Source organism: Dromiciops gliroides, chromosome 1 (assembly GCF_019393635.1).
Source record: "Dromiciops gliroides isolate mDroGli1 chromosome 1, mDroGli1.pri, whole genome shotgun sequence".
NCBI classification, from domain to species: Eukaryota; Metazoa; Chordata; class Mammalia; order Microbiotheria; family Microbiotheriidae; genus Dromiciops; species Dromiciops gliroides.
Genome location: NC_057861.1, coordinates 300,576,113 through 300,590,967, shown reverse-complemented (window position 1 = coordinate 300,590,967; position 14,855 = coordinate 300,576,113). Strand labels below are relative to the sequence as shown.

Below are 14,855 nucleotides of genomic sequence, written 5' to 3'. Positions count from 1 at the left end.
AGGGTTTTATCCTTTTTTGATAGAGGTGGGTCATTCCCCATTAAGCAAATCTAATTGGTTAACTCTGTTTATTTATTTATTTGTTTGTTTGTTTGTTTGTTTTTGGTGAGGCAATTGGGGTTAAGTAACTTGCCCAGAGTCACACAGCTAGTTAAGTGTCAAGTGTCTGAGGTTGGATTTGAATTCAGATTCTCCTGAATCCAGGGACAGTGCTCTATCCACTGTGCCACCTAGCTGCTCCTTGGTTAGCATTATTTAAATCTAATTGGTTGACATGACTTGAAGGTGGGCTATTATAAAATGAAGTCCAGGGAAAATCAACAGAAAAAGGATGCAAGTTCCCCTCTCCCCTCCCCCCAACCTGGTCCATTCATCTAGGTGTGGTTTAATTTCATCAGTAAAGTATGCAAAATAATTTGTCTCTACCTAAGGTTTCTTTTGTGAACTTAGAGTCAGGTGGTTTTGACCTAGATAAGATGATAGAATCTCTCAAGGAGAAATGGCCTCTTAATTGGAGGGAAAGGGAGAACTAAGAAATAGATGTCTGGAATCCCCAATATATTGATTATTAACAATTATTTCTCACAATTATATAGGAATATAAGGCTTTTATATAGTCTATAGATCTTTGTCTTTTTATTCCTTCAAAAGTGAATCACGTTTTCCAAAATAATTTTCAATTTCCATTTCTGTGGTCATTTTTGCCTCTAAATCACCATATATCAAGTTATAGGTTGATTTACTTTGGAGGACTCTACTTTTTTTCATCTACTGTAATGAATTTTGACATGGAAGTAACAATTATCTTCTGGATGGTCTGTTTGTTCACTTGACCTCACTATGAGTATTGCTAAGGCATAGTATCCAAGTATCACCCCAAATGATAGTTTTTTGTTTCCTTTGGACACAATGAAACCAACAGTGTCAACTCCTTTACAATCTTCTTGTAGGAGAATCATTGAACTATATTTACATTTAGGTACAACTTTTTTTTGGTATCTTCTAGTTAGAATTATAGTGAGAAACTCAACATAGGTTTGCTTCAGTTTTGATTTCTTTGGTATTTTGTCAAATCTTTCATTGAACAAATACTTCATATTGAGTATTTACAGTAAAATTAATGTTTCAGATATTCTAGGAACTATGATATTATAGCATTGTTTCCCCCTTTCTGTCACTTTATTTTTATCTCTACTCCCTTGCACAAGGTGGCTACCAAGACTCAAGGTCATTTTTGTATTTTGATGAATTTATTAGCTGCCAAAGCTAAAACTTTCTTTACTTCTTAGAAAACATGTCATTTTTGATGCAACCATATCCAAATAGTATGGTTTTCATTTGCTAAATTGTGCTTATTTCAGTAAGTACTTAAATAAACACACACAGACACAAATAATAATGTTCAGATGTGCTAAGACCCTAATAATGACAGCTAACCAAATGAAATGGATTCTCAACAGAAGTATCAATAAGAGCACAAATGATTAGGTGCTGACCATGAATAAATATTAGGTAAGTGATAGGCTGCCAGTTACCTATTATCTATTCTAAAAAAGTTATGATCTTAAATATTTTATTTCAAAATGTAATTAATGAAGATAGCACCTTTTTATCATGGGACATTAGTAAATAACTTTCAGTCTTGTGAACTAAATAAAGATATGCCTGAAGCTTCACTTCCTGGGCATTTAGACTAGTTGCCACTTAAGCAAAGAGCAATTGAGCAGCATTAAAATATTTTAAAATAAGTGCCTCTAATGACTACTGTAATTATTCCAGCCTTCCTGAGAATGAAGTATAGATATAACAAACATTTCCTACTACTTAAGTTCAATTGCATAAGCTTATGTAACAATCAGAAATATAATAGCTTTATAAGCAAGCATTATGCTGATGCCATTTTTTCAAACTAGTTACATATAAGATGCTGTCAGGATAAAAGATCAAAGAGAGTTTTGAAAGAGACAGACTGGTTGTTTAAAAGAAAAAAAGCTTATATTTAAAGCTACGTTCAATTCACAAGATGAAAATGAATAATGACTCAAAATGAACCAAGCACCAAAGATATGCTGAAATTTCATAGTTCTAAATCAATCTTTTGCTACTTTATATAAATCTAACATTTCTTCCTTTCATGTAAAGGGGGAAAAAGGTCACTGTTTTTGGACTATACAAATGTCTCCTTCACAAGAATTACTGTTATAACTAGAAGTGATTCCTTTGTCATAAGACACAGAAAAATTAATAATGGGTACTATAAAATTCATAGCAATATGTTGCCTAGAGCCATGACCCCTCTTCATGCCCATTTTGTAAATACTTCAAAGGATAATGTAATGTCATTTCCAAGACATGTAAACACTCTATTAAAGGAACAGAACTGTCAGTGAAACATTTAACTTTTCAAAATATAAAAAGAATAAACTTGTTATACTAGGTCAAATCTATAGTCAACATAGCCTATCTATCTTTGATACTGGTACCAAGTTAAATTATTAAGAGATGTGGTTATTCTTTTCTATACAATTTCTATCTTTTGGTTTGTTTATCAACACTCAGAGTATAAACTGTTGGCTCTCTGTGGTTGAATCCTAGTCCCAGATCTTGTTCCAAGATTCTCAAGTTTTCTCTCTATCTACTGCAAAGTTTCTTAAACTGTGGGTTTTGACCCAACATGGGGTTGTATAAATGAATGTGGGAGTTGAAAAAAAAATTGGCAATAATGAAAGGTTATGTATACCTATTTTATAAAGGGTTACATATATATTTCTTTGGTACAAAGGGGTCATGAGTGGAAAAAGTTTAAGAATCCCTGATCTACTAGGTATAACAATGTCACCTCAAATGTAATATGCCTGTAACCAAATTCACCACTTGCCCATAAAACCAGCTACTCCTTCTGATGTCCCTGTTTATATTAAGTCACCATGGTTCCTTTATATAAAATTCACCAAATTTTCTTGATTTATCCTTCAAAATGTCTCTTATGCCTGCTTCTTTTTTTTATAAAAAAACTCCCCTTTTATTACTGTGAACTTGACATTTTTTAAAAAATGGAAATTACTCTGTATAAAGAACAGAGAAAAGGATATATTTTTTAAAAATCATGGATCATCTCCACTATCTCCAGCTTATCTTTTAAAATTCCATTGTCACTACTCTGATTTAGGTATTATGAAGTTAGGCCTGAGTTACTTCCATGGTTTTCTAATTAAAAACCATCTTCCATTGCTCACAAATACAACCTGTACACTAACCACAAATCAATCTTTACAAAACACTAATTTTCTCATTTCATCTCTCTGTTTAAAAACTTCCAATTTCAAATATGATTAAACCCAAATGTCATGGTCTGGTACACATGTCTGCATAATGTGGGTTAATTTCTCTTCCAAATTCCATGCCCACTACTTCTTTACATAAGTTCTTTGATCTATTCATTGCCTTTGAGTATGTTATACACATTCACTTTGCTGATGCTATTTTCCCACATAAAACATCTTACCTCTTTTTCTCAGCTAAATCCTATCAATTCTTTAAGGACCAGCTCAATAAGCACCTTTTTTGGCAAATCTCCCCCAAATACTCCAGTCCACTGTATATGACTTGCTTTTATTATTATAAATTAATGTGGTACCTATCTTACTGCAATATACCAAATGGATTGTCATTCTCACAGATTTGATCCTTTCTTCCCACAATGCAGATCAAAACCAAACAACACCTGCCCATCTTGGGACTCTTCTCAATGATCTCCCAGACCTTTGCCAAAAAAAGCTCACACAATGTACTGGAGGTTTCCCTCATCTTCAACTAAACAAAATCAACATATCAGTGGAATATTTGTGCAGTCACCAAGCTCTCATTGTTCCTTTTTCACGTTAGTCATCTACTTTTATGAGAATATAACAAATCTTTCAAGCCATAAAAGAAGAAAATTATATAGAAGCTACCATCTCTGAAGTTTTTTTTTGAGAAAGAATGATTTTATTCTTATGTCTAATATAATGTTTAAAGGTCTACAATCCTTCCAGAAAGTTTTCATATACAACAGTAAGTTGTATTAACAAAATTATTTTCTATTTACTATTTATAGAAGTAAAAGTCCTTCTACTATTTGGGAGAAAGGGTCAATAATTTAGGTGACTTTTCATTTTCACAGATTATTCATTTTAAATATTGCACAATCTAATTTTTACATTTGAATTACTAATCCTATTTTCAGAGTAAAATTGAGAATTTTTTCAAGTTTCAAAAAATGACAAACTATGTAAATATAACTATTAATATTGTAAAAGAATGAGGATGACAAATATTGCTTTGGTAATTGTGCTAAAAATCATCTTCTAGGGGGATTTGGTGTTGAGTAAAACTATGGCTATTCAAAAAACCATTAGATAATCAGTTATTTGACAAACACAAATTAAGAACTTCCTATATTCTAGCCAGATAGGGAGTATAATGTAGTGTTATACATAAGTGCTGGCCTCAGAGCTAGGAAGATATGGGCTCAAGCCTTATTTCTTTTGTTTTTGTTTTTTGTGAGTTTTTTTTGAGTGTTTTGTTGTTGTTGTTGTTTTGCAGGGCAATGGGGGTTAAGTGACTTGCCCCGGGTCACAAAGATAGTAAGTGTTAAATGTCTGAGGCTGCATTTGAACTCAGGTCCTCCTGAATCCAAAGCCAGTGCTTTATCCACTGCACCACCTAGCTGCCCTTAAAACTTTTTGGTTTTTTGTTTGTTTGTTTGTTTTTCAAGTCTTATTTCTAAGGAATATAGGCTATGTGACTCTTGGGCAAGCCACTTAACCTATTAGTGTTATAGGTAAAGGCCAAGAAGGTGCCCTACATGTCAGGCACTGTACTAGGGACACAAAACCAAAAAAGGAAACAACCCTTGTGCTCAGGAAACTTACATTCTATCAGAAGAAATCAGATGGATAAAATTGGTAATGAGCAAATAGTTCTTTTTTTTTTCCAAGGGTCTCTTTTGGTTCTGTTAGGAAAACTTTCCTTGACCTTCCTCATAAGTAGTTACCTCTTCATCTTCAAATCTCTTATCAAGTTTGTGATCAGCCTTTGCACCTATCATATTCCAATTTATATTAAAGCTATTTATATTCATTGTAAGAAGGCTTTAAATAGTAATTTTTTGTGTTTGGGATAAGCATTATAAACTAATCCTTGAGGTCAGTTGTGTTGGGAAAATACCATGATTGAAGAAATCCAGGGGAAGCTCTAGGAGTAGAAAAGGTGAGGGGTCAGGTAGTGATGAGAAGTGTTTAGACATTTTGGGAAAGAAAGATTCAGTTGGCTACCTTTCTACTTTTCCTAATTAGTCTTATTTACTAGAAAAAGGTAATGATATATTTTAGGTTAATTAGTCTAGGGTAAGTCCAGAAGACATATTTTCTCAGCATCTACAGCATCAGTCTGCAAGATCCACTGAGTTTGTTTTCATGAAGAATTGGCATCAGACACTTTTTACTGTGTGATTCCAAACAAGCTATGTTCTTTAGAAATAAATGTCCTCATCTGTATAGTGCAGGAGTTGGATTCAACTACCTACAAGGTCCTTTCAAACTCAAAAATTGTCATCTTATGAAGTAGGAGACTTGGGAGAAAACAGAGCGGTTTATGCATTAAATAGCTTCAGAATCCAAGTTATTTGAGAAACATCTCAATAATTGCAGTGCTTGAATGCCCCTGATCAAATCCACACCTGGGCCATGGCAATATGACTGAGAAGTCCCTCTACCATCATGACTATTCATAGCATGTTTTGGGTACACATAATTGAACCGACTGCAAAACTTACTCTGGGATTCATGCCAAGAGAAAAAGTGACAGGTTATATGGTACTCTAGGGAATGACTACTGGTTGATCCAGCAACTTTTCCAGAGGAAATATGTATCTTTCATATGAAAGACAATGAACATTCAATATGCACATTGCAACTGGAGGTTTTCTGAAGTAACACAAAGTGACTTTTTTATCAGTAACATTTTTGAGTCATATTTAATGACAAGACAGATTTCCCAATATGAAGTAATCTAAGTAACTCACAATAGTGATTTACAGAGTGAGAATCCTTATTGTTATTTTCTTTAGATTTATACATGATTAGATGCCAGAAAGGCAGAAAAAACTGTATGGACTACTTTTGTGTTTTCTCTGGAGTAAACAGCTGGGGTATTCCATATGTTTTACTGGTGGGAAAAACATCTTTTATGCCCCTTTAAAGCACACATTTGCCCATGAGGAAAATTTCAATAGGTAAAAATATTTATCCCTACAGGAGAAATTCACTCATTCTTATTTAGCAGGCTTATTCCATTCTTGGCTTCTTTGTTAAAGCTGTCAATTATAACTATTCCCTTAGGAGCTAAACTCAACACAACTAACTGATTTCATATAGGCTATTGCACTGCCTGCAGAGATGAACAACTTCCAACCATTGTTCATGTGGCTTTAGAATAATGACCTAAGAATGCAAGGTCTTAAATCTAAGCCCAATCCCCTGAGAAATCCTGTACTACTCTAAAATAAAGCCAGACTGAACTACTATAGGTATTGTGATGAACTGCTTTCAATAAATCTGTAAATTTTGAAAGGACAAATGTAGCTTCGATGATATGGAGAAATAAATGCATGTAGAAATAGATTTCTGGGCTCACAGGGGGCATTTTGTGTTGCTTGTCACCTGGCTGATTTGGGCTTTTCTTGAGAAATTATGTAGTATACATAAAGTAATGCAACAACTTTTGAGGGTTCTAAAACTATTTTACTTGCAATCAGATATCTGTTCTGAAAAGGAAGGAATAATAATTTAATTATCAAAAGTATATAAGGTTGTAAAACAAAAGATAGAGTATAGAGATTCATTTTAATATACATCAGGTTGAAAAATTAACTCCTAGAGACAGGAAAGTTTATTGAAGTAGAAAAAGGTAATGGATTTTGAGTCAGGGGACCTGAATTTAGGGACTACCCAGTTGAGCAATTCATTTAACCTCTGTGTGAATCAGTTTCTCCATCTGTAAAATGAGGGGGCTGGACTAGATGACCTTAATTTTATATCCTCTCCCCCAGATCTCCAACAGCTTTATACCACTTGCTGTTCTGGGAATAGTAATCAAATTAATACTACCATTACTGTCATCAAGGACATGGCAAAGGATTGCCCTGTGGCTCTATTAAGTATCCCTGTGACTTTCCAAACCAAAATTCAAATCCCTGGCCACCATCCACCATATGGGTTTCCTTAGACATAGGAATATAAACTCATTGAGGACAGAGGCTTTTAAAAAATCTCTATGCCCATGGTGGCTGACATATAATAAGATACAATAAATTATATTTATTCTCTCATTCCCTTATAGTTTTAAAGTTATGATCCTCATGCAGTCAGTACTCTGGACTCATTATTTCAGAATCAGGTCAGTCAAATTATCTCCTACTACTGAAGTAATACATCTGAGGTAATGGGATATCTTTCTCTGATGTCATCTCCTATTCTGTTCATTCCCTGCCACCATTCAACTTAACTGTGAGCCACTAGTAGGTATCAACAAAATTAATTTAACCCATTCATATTATTTAGATTTTTAACCTGAGTTATATGAAGCACAGAAAAACAAAATATTTCCCCAATACTTTGGGGTGTATTCTTCCCATACCACTTCTGTTTCTGGAAAGAATGTGTTCCAGCTTAAGAGTTTCTACTTAGCAATGGCTTCACCAATTTCACATCCAAGAGCAGACTCATTGCTGAATACATCATTGCCTCAGCAGCCAGTGTGTTGGGTTTGGAGGTCCCTCCTTACTCTGCTCCTGGGTATTAAATGAGGGGGTGATCACAAAGCCATAGGGCTACAAGTAATCCAGGGAAACAGAAACTTTATATTGGTTAATGCTCATTCCTCACAGATATTGAATACTTGCAGGAAAAAAAAGCCTCTTCAGTAATAGCAAAATAGAATTATTTTAATTTCTATTTGTTTGAATAGGTATTTATTACCATGTACTACATAGTCAGAGGGAGCTTGGTGAAGAGAATAGAGAGCTGAACTTAAAACCAAGAAGACCTGAGTACACATGGAACTTCAGACATATATTAACTATCTAACCCTGGAAAAGTTACTTAACTCTTAGTACTCTAGGAAAATATCTAAGATTTTAAGTTTCAGAAACTGTGCCAATCTACATAAGAAGAGTTTCCTCACTAAAGTGGTCCCTATACCAATGAAACCATAGATTCACTCACTGTCCCATATCCCTTATTACGAGGTCATCACTATGCTAGGAGGAGGCGGGGTAGAAGAGCAGAATTGAGTTGATAAACCCTAGAAGATACTTGCTATCCTTATCACAACAACCTAGAAAGTAGATGCTATTATAATGCCCATTTTACATATGGGGAAAATGAGGTAGACAGAAGTTAAGTGACTTGACCATAATTACATAGTTAGTGTCTAAGGATGGATTTGAACTCAGGTCTTCCTGGTTCTAGGTTTAGTGTTGTATCCACTGTGCCATCTAACTTTCTAGAAAAAAAGAAAACATCAGAAACTACAGAGACGTCAAGAAGGCTAAGGACTGAGAATGATTCTCAGGTTTGACAAATTTAAAAGATCTTCAGTATGGGGCAGCTAGGTGGCACCGTGAATAGAGCACCAGCCCTGGAGTCAAGAGTACCTGAGTTCAAATCCAGCCTCAGACACTTAACACTTACTAGCTGTGTGACCCTGGGCAAGTCACTTAACCCCAATTGCCCCACCCCAAAGATCATCAGTAACTTCAAAAATATCGGTTTTAGGGGAGTAATGAGATTGGGTGACAGACTGCAAAGGATTGAGATGAGTGTGAGATGAGAATTGGAAACCACAGTATTGCATATTGTAGGTGCTTAATAAATTCTTGTTGACTTGATGATTTTCTAAGAGTTTGGTTGTGATCCAAATGCAGGCCTTTTGCTCTTGTTTTCAAGAGTCTTTTTAACATGCTGCTGGGTTCTAAAGGTGTAGGCAGCTCCCAGAACAAGATGGTGATTACTACTGAGGACTAGTCCCTCTGGAGAGCCCTTAACATTCTAACAGATGTTTTCACTGAAATGGGTATTATATTAAAATGCATTGTTTTATGAAACCTTAGAGGTATCACATAACACTACAAATAATGCTTGTAGAATTTACGGGAAGTAAGAGGCTATCATGATTCTCTTAAGACTGTTCTGGCTTCTGAGCCCTTACTAAGCCTTCTACTTGGATGGTAGCTATACTTATATTTTTATTTGTAAATGTTTCCAAAGCTGAGTCTATTTTCCTGTCTACAATCCTAAACTACTAATGCTTTCCACCCTCAGATTGACTTCCATCTACTTTGTATATATCTTGTATATGTCTGCTTATTTATGTGTCCCCCTTATTAGAATGTAAGCTTCTTGTGGGCAGTGTCTTTCTTTGTATTCTTAGCACTTAGCATAATGCCTACAAAATAGTCATTACTAATACTTGCTGAATGACTACTGACTAGCTCACCCCATATTTAGTTTCATTTAGAAATAAACTTTAATTTCATTTAAAATATAATTTAGGAGCAGCTAAGTGGTGCAGTGGATAGAGCACCAGCCCTGAAGTCTGGAGTACCTGAGTTCAAATGCGGCCTCAGACACTTAACACTTACTAGCTGTGTGACCCTGGGCAAGTCACTTAACCCCAATTGCCTCATTAAAATAAAAATAAATAAATAAATAAAATAAACTTTACATCTTTCAACAAAATGAGAGCAAAATGATGCTAGTGACAAATTGTACCGTGTCAGAGAGGGTGGCAACTAGGTGGCACAGTGGATAGATCACCAGGCCTGGCATCAGGAAGACTCACCTTCCTGAGATCTGATATGCTCTCAGACACTTACTAGCTATGTAACCCTACGCAAGTAACTTGGCCCTCTTTGCTTCAGTTTCCTCATCTGTAAAAATGAGCTGCAGAAGGAAATGGCAAACTGCTGTAGTATCTTTGTCACAAAAACCCTAAATGGGGTCACCAAAATTCAGACACGATTGAAAATAACTAAATAAGAGATGGTATTTTTCCTGTGTGTAAAAGAGGAAACAACTCTATTAAGCTTTTCTAACCATTCATTCCTCCCCACCCCAATTTTAACTTATACTAGACAGTAGACTCTGTACATATTTTGTAACTGAATATTTCAGAACAATACTCTTTTAAATGCTGTTCACAGAAATTCAAGTCATTTAAATCATTCCACTGAAAATAGCAGTTGATAACTTTTTTATGATCCATAATACATAACTCCTGTACACCTGTTCTTTCTCCAAAATATATTTTGTCCCTATGGGTAAAGGTGCTTTAAGCAGTACAAGATGGTATATTTATAACTAACAATCAGCTTATAAGCATATATGCTCATAGACTCTATATATCAAGATATGATGTATGTATTACAAAATGATACCACTAACCAAGACTACCATCTTTGCATATACTTACTGAAAAGTATTTTCCTTATTCTTAATTTCAAGATTTCAATGACTTTCAGATCAAATGAGCTTGTCTGGCCTCTCCAACAGGGTAGATCACATTCTCTTATCCTGTACAATTCTTTCCCATGTTCTGTAGTATGCACGTGTCTGGGGAAAATTCCTACCTCATACTACTTAAATAAAGTAATTTCTTGCCCCAGAGCACTTCACAGTCTTTTATATATTCTAACTCACCCAGAAAGATTTTGCAGCTGTCTATTTCCGATAGGAATTATATCTCTAAGCAAATTCATGCTTGTGTACACAGGGGAAAAAAAAGAACGATTCTTATTTAGAAAATATACTAATGACCATATAGGAGAATAAACTTATTGCTACTTAGAAATATAACCTATGTAATGGTGTTTGTAATTGAAATTTATCAGTTTAATGAAATATTACCCAAGGCAGATAAGATGATATACCATACATTCATTGTTAATAAGAATTTATAATTTTTGACTTGTCATATGCCCAGAATTTAAATGTCACCAAATGTAAAATATGTGAAAGCACTGTATTTGACTGCTTTTTGAGTGTATTTGCCATATAAATGTATTTGTTTTATAAATAAACCTGCAATGGACAGATTCTTGGTCTGTATCCAATATTCACCACATGAAAACATGTGTTTTGAATTCTATATTGATTTCAGTAGTGGTTAGTATTTGAAAGAATGCCAATGAAAATAAAATACTATGGAGTCATAATAATATAGCCCAGAGCACCTAGAGCAGAAACAACAAAGACAAAATTAATATAACTCATATCTCAATGCTAATTAAGGAAATCTGAGGCATATGAAAATGTAAAAGTTTTCTTAGACTAAAAAATTACATATTACACAGATTTATCTTTTATTGACATCAGTGGTTCATTGACAAAATTCAATATCCTTGTTATTCACTACTGGCATATTACAATTATTTTCTTTCAAGTGAAACTATGCCAGGAAAAGATGCAACAAAGTGTCGTGCAAATCATTCAATGTTTAAAGTAGTTATATGTCTGTCACAGAAAGGTAATCTTAGAAAATACATCCTTTTTCAAATTATCCAATTCATGTTAAATTATTTTTATGACATACTTTTTATTTATGAAAGAAATATTCACTAGAAATAGTGAAATCTACCCCAACATTTGCTAGTTGAGGTCATTTTCAATTGTTCTTTCTGTCTACACTGGGGTGCCATTTGGATGTAAAGGGTTTAGAGGAATTGATTCTTCAAACAATTGAGGAACATCTCAGAAGAAATATTTCTAAGCATTTGCCCTGATCTCTTATTGCCATATTCTTAGTGCATTCATGGTTAAGCATACTAGTGATGTCCTGTTTCTAATGGATTAGAGAAATGACATAATCAGTCAGAGCTCCCTTATAAGTAAAAGTAAGAGTTGCTACTAGGCATCCAGGTGGCACAGTGGATAGAGACCAGATAATTTGTTCTCCACAGAACCTAGACTCAGAATGATCTGAATTCAACTCCCACCTCAGACACTTATTAGCTGTAAATATGACTTTGGTCAAATCACTTAACCACTCAGCCTCAATTTCCTCATCTGTAAGACGGACATAATAGTACATGATTCACAGCTGAGGACTGCATTAGTTAACATACATCAAGGCCTTTGCAAACATTAAAGGGCTACATAAATATTTTTATTATGCCACTTCATTCTACCCACACATACTAAGACCACAAAAGTCTCCTCCTTGGTTTCCATAACGCAACATGAAGACAAGACTTTCATTCTATACTTTGGAGGATCTAAAGGCTTCCAGATTTAAAGAGAGTGTCTGCTATCTGAGGAAGCTGAATTTTAACATTGAGAGGAACAATGTCCCTACCCCTATTCAGTGGAATCTGCCGGTATTTCATTGTAAGAATCTAACCCATCCTTTGCATCTCATCCTGTCATGGTTTAAGAATCACTGGATTATACTACATTCTTCTTGATGACACTTTTTATGGAATACAGAAAGATGATAAATTCCTATTGTTCACTAGGGGGAGAAAAGGATCGTAAATTACCATGTCAAGTTCAACTTATTCCTCTTACAGTAAAAAGACTAAACAATAATGATGACATGAAAAACAAAAACAGGCAAACAAAATGTGATGCTCTGAGAATATCAATGCAATTTTTAAAGAAAATTAAATATCTAAATCAATTTCTAGTTTATTTTCCCCATTAAGTTATAAAAATTTGTTTCTAAGGTTATATGATTCTGAACAGTATATTACTTTATTTTTCCAGAAGGATGAAAAAAAGGTAAAATGTGTCCCATAAGAGAATGGAAATGTCAAATACATTTTAGAATAAAAAATGGGATTTTTGCATGAAGGGAAGAATTAACATATCTCAATAATTTTGAGCCAAAATGTATATACATAATATTCTAAAAAAAAAACTACACACACACACACACACACCCATTTAAGGCTACTGTGACTAACAGCAAGGAAGATCAATTAGTAGATTCACCTGTGGTCTTGTGTACATTTCTTCAGTCAGCTTAATCATTTGTTTGAATTAAATTATTTTTCCTTCATTAGAGTCATTAATGTCTGCCATTAAGTGAAAATATGTTTGATGTTCACTAGTATGATAAAATTTCATAGTCATATTTAACAATAGAGAAAGAACCTAAGTCAATATTTTCATAGAATAATGCTTTTGATCAAGGCCAAAATCCTTAACTGAAGCTTATATATGATTATAGTACAAAGTAGAATTAATAACAGAAGCTGTAATTTATTAATTATTTATGGCTTCTATGTTCATGATAGTACTTTGTTCTTTTCAGAAAAAAAAATGTAGTTTTAGCTGACATGAAAAAAAAGCCCGAAATGCTGCCTTTAATATTCTGTTCACATGTATATTGGGGTTGAGAGAAGGTTGTCTTTCCCCCCCTAAATTTAGAAATTAAGGCAGTAAATAACAGATGATGATATCAACAAAGATGGTGGTATTGATTCAGTAGCTGCTGCTACTGCTGCTGCTGCTGGATAGTGTGCTAGAATAGACAGGAGATTGACCTTAGACCAAGAAAGACCTGAATTCAAGTCCTTCCATTGATATAAACCAACTGTGTGATTCTGGGCAATTCACAAACCTCTCAGTAGTCCAAGGAAACTACTAATACTATAAGTAACCCCAAAGTTGCTGATCTACATCAGCACTGGGCATTTCCACAAGGAGAATTTCTGATATCAAAAAAGCACAGGACCAGACAAACAAAGGAACAAATAAATAAGCAGAAATATATTAGCCTGGGAACCTAATCACTATTTATGACACTGTTTCTATGGGAAAGTGTATTACATGTTCCAAATAACTGTGTCATAAATGCACTTTTAGGAATATCCTATCAGTGGGAAACCTCAAACAATGATTTACTAATTTTCTGAGTGTGTTTTTTATTATTTAATAAATTATAAAACATTAGTCATTGTAGAGTGAGAGAAAGTAACAGATAAAATGAAGCAAAGGGATTATTAATTTTACTATTCTTTTTTTACTAATTCATCTATGTTAAGGCCTGAAAGGCAGCAAAAGTTGCTCTTTGTTGAACCAGTTTTCCAGCCCCATGTTTGGAAGTAGCAATATCTACCTGTTTATGAGCCAAATGCTGGGGAGTTGGTGGTGGGGTGGTGAGTAGGTACCTGTGGTTGGGGTGGGGAGGGAGGAAACACCACCAACAAAATACCTTAAATCTCCCTTAATCCTTCACCATAACTCATCCTTAGGGTATCTCTTACTAATTTTTCTTTAACTGACTGCAAGGAAAGAAGGGAAAGCTTTTGAGCCAAGACTTGTTTCTACAATAGCTCACTGCAGTTACAGTCTTATTTTGCAAAATGGATATACTTCTGAAAAGTTGAATTTAAACAGTTTTAATAAATAGAACTATATTTCAGAAATAATAAGAAATCTTACTCTTTAATGAAGCTATCCAATAAATATGTTTATAAAATTAAGAATGGCTTCCTTTTCCAGTTGATCTCTTTTGCAAGTTGGGGTTTTCTTAAAGCAGAGAACAATTATATAATCCAAATGATTGTATTACATAATAAGACACAATTATAGTGATAAAGTAAAAGAGTAATAAGAATTGGAAAGGATAATGAGATAATAAATGAAAATTTTAAAATACTCTTTATTATGGTTTTTATGGAAGAATGGAGGGGATTCATATCTTTCCTAACTTCACATCTAGCACAATCTGCCTATGTTAGACCACATCGTGAATACCGTGTTCAATTTTAGGCACTACATTTTAGAAAAGCATCACATTGCCAGCCTGAA

General features: G+C 34.2%; 1 protein-coding gene across 16 annotated transcripts in view; it reads right to left on the bottom strand.

Annotated features, from left to right (window-relative positions):
* Positions 1-14,855, bottom strand: part of RALYL (RALY RNA binding protein like) — an 820,624-nt gene that overhangs the window by 451,924 nt on the left and 353,845 nt on the right. The gene's annotated exons all lie outside the window — the stretch shown is intronic.